Source organism: Aegilops tauschii, chromosome 4, assembly GCF_002575655.3.
Source record: "Aegilops tauschii subsp. strangulata cultivar AL8/78 chromosome 4, Aet v6.0, whole genome shotgun sequence".
Classification (NCBI taxonomy): Eukaryota; Viridiplantae; Streptophyta; class Magnoliopsida; order Poales; family Poaceae; genus Aegilops; species Aegilops tauschii.
In genome coordinates, this window is record NC_053038.3 from 462,505,996 (window position 1) to 462,515,763 (window position 9,768).

Consider the following 9,768-nt stretch of genomic DNA (forward strand, 5'->3'; position numbering starts at 1 on the left):
CCGGCAGCACCACAAACAGATGCACCGGATACGTTCCCACTTCCCACCTTTCGACAAGCGAGATCACGGAATCCAGAGGCGCGTCGGAAAGTTACCGGCTGGAGCCTGGAACGGGAGAGGTGGGCGTCGCGGTCGATGCGGGGGCCACTTCGTGCAGCGCCGGCAGTACGTTTTTAGCGCTGTCTACCTCTGATTGATTGAATCGCTCTGGCCTGCAGTCTGTCACGTTTCGGTGGTCAGCAGCGAAAAACGGGACGTATATCTGATCCGACGGTGACATATAGCCAAGGGCATCAAATGCAGAGGCTATTCCCGCTTTTTTATTTTTATTTTGAAATGAAATGAAAGGAAAATCTGATCCGACACACCTTATCCAGCACCGCTCACCTGTCAGCAATGCCGCGACCTTGTTTGCTCAAGTGCTAACCACGTTTTGCCACGCGGTCGACATTGCTGTTCATTTCCGATTCAGCAGCACGGCAACGTATAGGATCGACGATGCTCCTCTCCTTCATCCAGACCTCAGCTCGCGCCGAGCCGGCCGCCCGGACGCCGCTCCACGCAATGCTCCCGCTCCTCCTGGCCGCCGTCTCCATCCTCACCGCCGCCGCAGCGTCCGCCCATCATCCGCACCCGCTCGACCCCCTCTCCCCCGCGGAGCTCACCGCCGTGCGCGCGGCCGTGCTCGCCTCGCCGCTGGTCCCGGCCCGCCCGCTCACCTTCCACTACGTCGGCCTCGACGAGCCCGACAAGGCCGACGTCCTGTCCTACGCCTACGGCAACTCCACCTCCTCCTCCCGCTCCGCCCTGCCGCGCCGCGCCTTCGTCGTCGCGCGCGCCGGCGGGCAGTCCCACGAGCTCCGCGTCGACGTCACCGACGCCGCCGCGCCGTCCGTCCTCGCGCACGCCGTCCACCGCGGGGCCGGCTTCCCGACGCTCACGCTGGACGAGCAGTTCGCGGCGGTGGCGCTGCCGCCCGCGCACCCGCCGTTCGTCGAGTCCGTGCGCCGCCGCGGCGTGGACATGGCCGACGTCCTCTGCGCCGTGTTCCCCGTCGGGTGGTTCGGGGGTGACCTCCCGGGGGAGGAGCGGAGGGTGGTGAAGCTGCTGTGCTTCGTGGCAGGGGCGACGGCCAACTTCTACGCGCGGCCGCTGGAGGGCGTCACGCTCGTGGTGGACCTCGACCGGATGGCCATCGTCGGGTACAGGGACAGGGTGCTGCTCCCGGTGCCCAAGGCCGAGGGGACGGACTACCGGGCCGGCAAGGCCGGGCCGCCCTACGCCGGGCGCGCACCGGCGCCCGGCACGGTGGTGCAGCCGGAGGGCAGGGGCTTCGACATCGACGGCCACTTCGTCAGGTAACTCTCGTGCCTCGTTTTTTTACTGCACGCACGTGGTGTACTGTACCAAAATCAACATCAAAATCTCGCTGCTGGCTTTTTTTAAAGCAATATTACCAGAAGACATAGAACAACTTGCGTTGCACGTTCAGTTTGATGCTAGAACTTTAAAAATACAGTTTTGCGGTCATATAACTTGACTCAAGCGTGCAGATACGGTCACACTACGCATATGCGGACGTATCCATGTGTATGGCCACACTTGTCAGTGACTAATGGCGCTGGGCGTGATGTACTTTCACACAGAAGACTCTAAAAAAATTGTGGAAAACATCAACCACAGCGACACATTTTTTGCACAAGTTATCCTCATATTTTTTATTTACAGAAAAGCGGGACCATGGTACGGTACATATATGCGAAAATTAACCAACAAAAAAGTGTGCACGGGGCTCGAACCCACCAACAATTATTTAACACAAAACAGTCTCGCCAATACAACATTCTAGTCAGATTATTTTATATGGATATAAGCAGCTTATATGTACTTGACGACGACTCATGTGAAATTGGGCCGCAGATACTATAAACCATTTTGTGCGCGCTATTTTTCTAAAGATAATTTGTAAAACATAAGTAATAAAGTTGCAGTGTCTCAAAAAAAGTAATAAAGTTGGGGATCTCATAAAAAAAGTAATAAAGTTGCGAGTGTCTCCAAACAAAGTAATAAAGTTACGAACCCCTTAAAAAAGTAACAGAGTTACATTCACATATTTCTGTGTTAAAAATATTATATATACAGAAGACGATTAATAGATAAAAACATTTAAATATAAAACTGTGTGTTATGCATTTAATACTTAGTAAAACGTAAGTAATAAAAACATTTCAGATATTTGTAAACCATTTTTTATAAAATTAGGTTCAAATATTTTTGTGTTAAAAATACAATACATGCAAAGGATCATTTGTAAATAAAACCTTTGAATATAAATCTGTGTATTATGTAAAAAATATTTAGTTAATTTGGACATTTAAAATGTTTATTAGATAAATATGTTTAATGAATCCAAAATATATAAACTTGCGGCTTATATTTATATTATACAAAACGATGAACACAAACATTTACTAAATATTCATGACTATTCACTTGTGTAAAAGAAATATTCATGACTTATATTCAAAAAATTATATAACTAAAATATTAGCCACGGCTGAATATTCATATTAACAGTTTAAATTCTAAAATATTAATATTTCTAACTATACAAACATTAAATTATACAAGTGTGAGTATATATAATTATTGAAATGCTCCTATAATTAAAATAATATTTTTTAAATTGTAATTTTGAATACAAATATGCAATATGCACAATTATATAGTACACATGTTTACGAAAGTGCCTTTCTGCTCCCGAGCTCATTTGAGCTTGGTGAACAGTAAAATCGAACAAAAAAATTCAAAAATTTCCAATTTTTTTAAGAGAAACATTGACAAAAGTTCTAAGTGCCTGCAAAAATTCATCATGAAATCACAATCCTGTAAGGCGTGGCAAAAAAAAAACAAATTCAGTGCTTCAAAATGCTTTTGAAAGTAGCTTTTTCAGAGTACTGGTTTTTTTTTGCCATGCCTTCTAGGAATGTGATTTCATGACGAATTTTTGCAAGCACTTAGAACTTTTGTCAATGTTTCTCAAAAAAAAATTAGATTTTTTTGATTTAGTTTTGATTTTACTGTTCACCCGAGCTCATTTGAGCTCGGGTGCAGAAACTCCGCGTCCATATGTTTATATGTTTACAAAAATAGCACGGACAGAATAGGCCGTAGTATCTGTAGGCCATTTAAGCTCCACATACATGTGTCCTAGTTTAATACATATACGTCCGTGGATGCTTTTTTGGTGTTAATTTTTGCATTTGCATTCTCGTGTTAAAAATTAGGTTGTGAGTCCTGGCATATGTTTTTTATTGTTAACTTTCACATATATGTGCAGTATTGTGGTCTTGTTTTCTGTAAATTAAAAGAGTGAAGGTGTTTTTGTGAAAAAATGCATCAATATGGTTGACTTTTTCCGCAAATAAATAAACATTGGGTGTTTTGTGTAAAAATACGTTGCGCCTCGCGCCATTAGTCACCGACAAGTGGGGCCATACACATGGACATACCCGCATACGCGTACTATGACCGTATCTGCACGCTTGAGTCAAGTTAGGTGACCACAAAACCGTATTTTTGAAGTTTTAACACCAAACTGAACATGTGACGCGAGTTCTGTGACTTCCGGTGATATTACCTCTTAATTTTAGCATGTGGACAGGGGACAGCAACTTGCGCGAGTGTGACATTTTCTTTTATTTCTTTCTTTTTTGAGGACAGAGTCTCACATTTTCTGTTGCTCTGGTCACTGCAAAATGATTCGTTGCTGGTTCAAATCTGAAAAAACAATAATAACATTGGGGCAAAACACGCACACGGTGTGCACGAGGCCACGATGACAATGACGGATAGTACTGTAGATTACAGTGGAAAAAGATAACGGCTTTCACTAATCACCAGTCACGATGGGTTACAAACTTGAGAAATATATTCAGGCGGGGAGGCCCCCCCTGATTTTTCAAAAAAGAACTAATCACCAGTCTTGACTCATGATACACTACCAACCTACTCACTATGTCCTAAATTAGTTGAATGCATTAAAACCACTCAAGGTGGTTTATGGCTTGTCTCATTGTCTGGCTGGGATTGATATTTCTCAATGATCGACCGAGAAATAGTTAGTTGCACGTAATCTCTAAAATTAGCAACTCCCCAATTTATGTTTTTTCTGTTGATGACTTAGAAATAAGAACTATACAACGAAATAGACACACCGATAAGAACACGATGATACATTAGAAATAAGAGTTATAAAAAATGAGGAGGTTTGCTGCAAAAATCCACTACGCCCAGGTCAACCAGGTCCCCTCTCCCAACTCCCACCTCCTGACAGTGGGTAAGTGCCACACGAGCCATGATACGATCAAAGCGGACGCATATGGAAGGAAGGCACCGCATTTGTATGTTGATGCAAGTTTGAGCACTAGTTTTATGTATTTTACAACTTTAGATACCAAAGTGACCATTATACGAAAGTGTGTGAATTAACCCCCTCTATAGTGTGGAATTTTAATGTAAAAAAAACCAAGTTTCAGGATGTCAAATAAAGAAAATTATTTTAACTAAAAACTGGATTGAAAGCATTCTTTTCCATCTGGTTGTATATTTCTGAATGGTTAAAAAATTACGGGCATGTCTAAAAATGTTCAAACCTTGACTGAAGTCTTCGCAAAAGAGTGTATTAACATGAATATCAAATTTTATTAATAACGAATGTTCATACAATTCAATTTTTTCTATTAAAACCTATTGGCCTTTTTGCGGAAATGCCTAAGGCCATATATTCAGAATTACAGGTTCATACAAACACGCCCTTACACAAAAACAAAAATACATCTAAATCCTGAGGGGTGTCGAAGTCTTCTTCCTTCTGCATGCACCGACGGTGTGTCGTGAGGAAAGCTCCTTGCCATCTCTAGGCCCCCGTCTCGACGAAGCAAACTTGTTTAAGACAAAAGCTTGTAAAATCGGCGGCCGGAAAGTCATCGATGTAGACCGGAAAGTCATCGATGTACACAAGGAGATGCCGACGGTGTCACGATCTACATAGCAAATTACCGCCTCGGAGAAACGAAACGTTGAAGAGGGCCTGCAGATATTCTAAAGACCACGAGCACTAGCCAAATCCGGCTGGAACCACCAGAGACCAGAATCAACCAGATCCAAGAAGATCTGCCGGAGAGACACCTCCACATGTCGTGAGCCATGCTCGATGCCAACATTAGAAGTCTGCATTATCACACTAACACAACGGCCAACACGCACAAAGCATCCGCCCATATCTTAAATAGTCCAGACAACACAAACATTGCCTCTCATATCCAACAACGAGAGTCACCATCGTGGGAATATCTGAAGAAACCTTATTTGCCACCGCGGGAGCCGAAGCCATGGACAACCAAAGACCCTAATTGAAAAAACATAGACTATCGACTGACGCGGGACAAGATCCACGGTTCCTCTTCCTCTCGCAGCCGACGGGGGTGAGGGAATCTGTTGGATCACCCTCTCTCTTTTCTATTTTCTCAACCGTGGCAAAACCTATTGGCTTTCTTTATAGGGAACCATCGTAGACATGCTTTTTGTGTTAAATTCTTTTCTACAAAACATATTTAGGGTGGAAATATTTTTCTAAGCCCACTATTACTGGATTTTATTTGAAGTTTTCAAAGTTGTTTGGCATGTAAAAATATATGAGCTAGTACTACCAGATAAGATGACACGACAATCAGTCCTTTTCAAAAAAGAAATAGACACTTCCCTGATCGGTCTAGCTTGCTCCTACCACAGGTGGGCCAACTGGGAGTTCCACGTGGGCTTTGACGTGCGCGCCGGCACGGTCATCTCACTGGCCTCCATCCACGACGCCGATGCCGGCGCGCGGCGGCGGGTGCTCTACCGCGGGTTCGTGTCGGAGGTCTTCGTGCCGTACATGGACCCGGTGGAGGAATGGTACTACCGCACGTTCCTGGACGCCGGCGAGTACGGCCTGGGGCTCTGGGCCTTCCCGCTCCAGCCCGGCGCCGACTGCCCGGCCAACGCCGCCTACTTGGACGGCTACTACGCCGGGCAGGACGGCAAGCCCGTCGAGAACAAGAACATGATCTGCGTCTTCGAGCGGTACGCCGGCGACGTCGCGTGGCGCCACACCGAGGCCGGCTTCCCCGACCGACTGGTAACCAACCGGCCCTGCTCCATTGGCGCGCATGAATATGACCGATCCTCTGACGCGCTTGGGCTGATGCAGATCACGGAGGTCCGGCCTGACGTGAGCTTGGTTGTGAGGATGGTGGTCTCGTGCGGGAACTACGACTATACTGGACTGGGAGTTCAAGACCAGCGGCTCCATCAAATTCACGGTATGAATATGATAATGATCAATCTATCTCTTCCGATGCAAATCGAATCAACCGAAGGACAGAAGCAATCAAATTCGATCGATGCGTTGCAGGTGTCTCTGACCGGCCTCCTGGAGGTGAAGGGGACGGCCTACACGCACGCGGACCAGATCACGGAGGACGCGCACGGCACGCTGGTGGCGGAGAACATCCTCGCCGTCTACCACGACCACTACGTCACGTACCACCTGGACCTCGACGTCGACGGCACCAACAACTCCTTCGTCAAGAACACCATCGCCACCAAGCGCAACGAGGCCGGCACGCCGAGGAGGAGCTACTGGACGGTGCGCCGGGAGGTGGCCGAGACCGAGGCGGACGCGCAGGTGGACGTGAACGCCGCGCCGGCCGACCTGCTGGTCGTCAACCCCAACAAGCGGACCCGGATGGGCAACGAGGTCGGGTACCGGGTCGTCCCGGGCGGCGCGACGGCGGCGTCGGTGCTGGACGACGACGACTACCCGCAGAGGCGCGCCAGCTACTGCAAGAAGCAGGTGCGGGTGACGCCGTACAGCAAGGCGGAGAAGTGGGCGCCCGGGCTGTACGCCGACCAGAGCACCGGCGACGACGGCCTGGCCGCCTGGAGCGAGAGGGACAGGGGGATACGGAACGAGGACATCGTGCTGTGGTACACGGTGGGCATCCACCACATCCCGTACCAGGATGACTTCCCGGTCATGCCCACGGTCAGCGGCGGGTTCGAGCTCCGGCCGGCCAACTTCTTCGAGAGGAACCCGTTGCTCACAACGAGACCGCCTGGGCTTGACCAGCCGCCTCTCGTGAACTGCTCGTGCACCGGTGATTCCAGATGATACGCCGTGCGATCCCGATTGAATTCCCAGAGCTCTGGAACCCGCAACAGATCAGCAAAAAAAAGGACAGGCTACGTGAAAGTTAACTGATTTTTTCATTTGGGTCAGTAACCAGTAAAATTCGGTCAGTCGATTAGATTGAGTACTAGATTGTTCCTACATACTACTAGCTGCTCACTTCATCATCCAGCTTTTTTTTAGGAGACTTCATCATCCAGCTGTAACAAAGGTTGTGCGCTGGACATCCAGAAATAAGAGATGAAAGCTCCTGCAAGCCTCCTCAGAGATCAGCGACTCTCGGCCGTCGGATCGGTTTGCTTGATGCGTTCTGGACTGTTGGATATTGCTCTTGGAAGACCTCGTCCGTCGGATAAAAAAAGTTACTACTGGAATGAATAGTTACCCCCCGTTTCGTGCCACCGCCTGTAAAATTGGGTGGCCGCCGAGGGCATTTTCGTAATTTCGCCTAGGGGTGTATAAAAGGCGACGGCCCGCGTGGAGATGACCTGAGTCAGCTCCCTACACCTACACCGGATTATGTCAATGAGAGCCGCTCCCCAGCCCGCACTCGCGCCCCCTCCCTCGTCCTCGCCGCCCGCCCTCTCCTCTCCCTCTCCCTCCCTCAGTCCTCGCTGCCCCGCCCGCATCGCCGCCGCCCCGCCCGCATCGCCTCGCCCTCTCCTCTCCCTCTCCCTCCCTCAGTCCTCGTCGCCCCGCCCCGCGCGGCCCCGATCCGCCCCGCCCCGTTTGGATGCCCCCGCTCGCCCCGCCCTCTCCTCTCCCTCTCCCTCCCTCAGACCTCGCCGCCCCGCCCACATCACTGACGCCCCTCAGACCACGCCGCGGTGGACCTCTCTCCTCGTCTCCCTCGCGCCACGCCGCCTGCAACCTCCCCCCTCCCGTCATCGGAAAGGAAGGGAAGAGAAGAGGGAGAGCGAGCAGGTTCGGCGGTGGCCAAGGGCTCGCAGATCCGCCGGCGCCGTCGTCCGACCTCGGCCTCTGAGTGTGCTCACGCCATGGCCTGCTCGAGACGCCGCCCTTCCCCCTGCTCCAACCCTAACCCAAGCATTGTTGCTGCTGGTCAAGGTGCTCCTGGCCCCTCCCCTCCCCTCATGCTGCTGCTGTTTTTGGCCCTCCCCCTCCCCTCATGTTGCTGCTGCTTTTGGTACACAGGTGCACGCACGCGTCCAGCAGCGACCCCTAGCCTCGGACGGCAGCAGCGGCCATCACCAACGACGACAGCTACAGGGGTGTGATTTGGTTCTGCAGGTCAACCCCTTTTCTCCTCCTCCTTTCCACTCCTCTTCGTTCCAGGGTTAGGTGCATGGTTGTATGGCGATATGACTGGTGCGCGGGCTGGCCAATGATGGCCTTCTTTCTTGTCTTGATTCTGGTAAAGGCAGGAGTATTATTCTCTTTGCTTGTTTTGTGGAGTGTACCTCTATGCCCTTTGTTTCTTTGTGCATGGAATGCTGGTGGTCTTGTTCCTTTGTGCATGAAAGGATGGCTTGTTTGGAATTAGTGGTATAGCTAGGTTCCAAGTAAGAGGGGTGTTTTTTTGTATGTTGGATATAAAAATATAAACATGATCTTCATCTGCTCCTTTGTTTTTACATGGATCACATGGTCATGTTATGCGGGAGGACGAAGAGATTGCAGATCATGAGCTTGCAAGGCTAATTGGTTAGCGATTCTTTATCTTTGAGGTTCACCACGACCACATGGCAGGTATACTTCTATCTCTTTTTAAAAGGTGTATCTTTATGATTGTTGTTTTGTGAATCTGCTACTGCCCATTTCTTATATATTGCTATACCTTCTATGATAAAGTTGAGTACATTTATTGCATCTCAACATTTCACCCTTTCTGAAACTCAAAATATCGTTTACCCTTAGGGCCTTTTGAGATATCAGTGTACCATTGTGGTGTTATATTTTGCATTGTGTTGTCCTTTTTATTAGTTTCTGGTTCAGCTGCCTTCATCTGTGCATATCCTTTTGGTATAATCATAAAACGAGATAATCGATTCGTCTTCTTTTGCCGTTTGGGATGGTACTTTCGTCTGAATAATAAATGATTGGGTGCAGGGAGAGGGGGTGTATCTCCATACCCTGTCCTCATCATGCTAATTGCATGTAATCTTTCTCTCTTTCATATATCTGATGGTAGTTTTTCTTTTTGAGGTTGTTATGTCCTCTCCTGATTATTCCTTTCCCGATGATTAATTCTAACTATTTGTTGTAGATGGCATTCAATGCACTGTCTGAACTCCATCCCGGTAACTCGCTCAAGCGTTCCTGTGGGTATGTGTCACGTCTTTGGCATCACTGCGGTGGAACTGATAATGGGCCTAGCAAGCACACAGAGATATGGTTACACTTGACGCTAAGGTACCTGGATTCCTCGGCCTGGTCTATCATTTTGGCCATTCCGTTGCTTTTTGGATGCCTTTGTCTCCTCTTTTGACCCGTGTTCTTTTCTCAGCAGGGTAACCATAGGTATGCAAACATCCCTGAAAAATCTGTGCACCAGTTTGTGGATGTGTTCAAGAAGG

General features: G+C 48.7%; 1 pseudogene; it reads left to right on the top strand.

The window, feature by feature from the left end:
* The first annotated feature begins 378 nt into the window (after positions 1-378).
* On the top strand, positions 379-7,502 carry LOC109746811 (amine oxidase [copper-containing] alpha 2, peroxisomal-like; annotated as a pseudogene).
* The last annotated feature ends 2,266 nt before the right edge of the window (positions 7,503-9,768 follow it).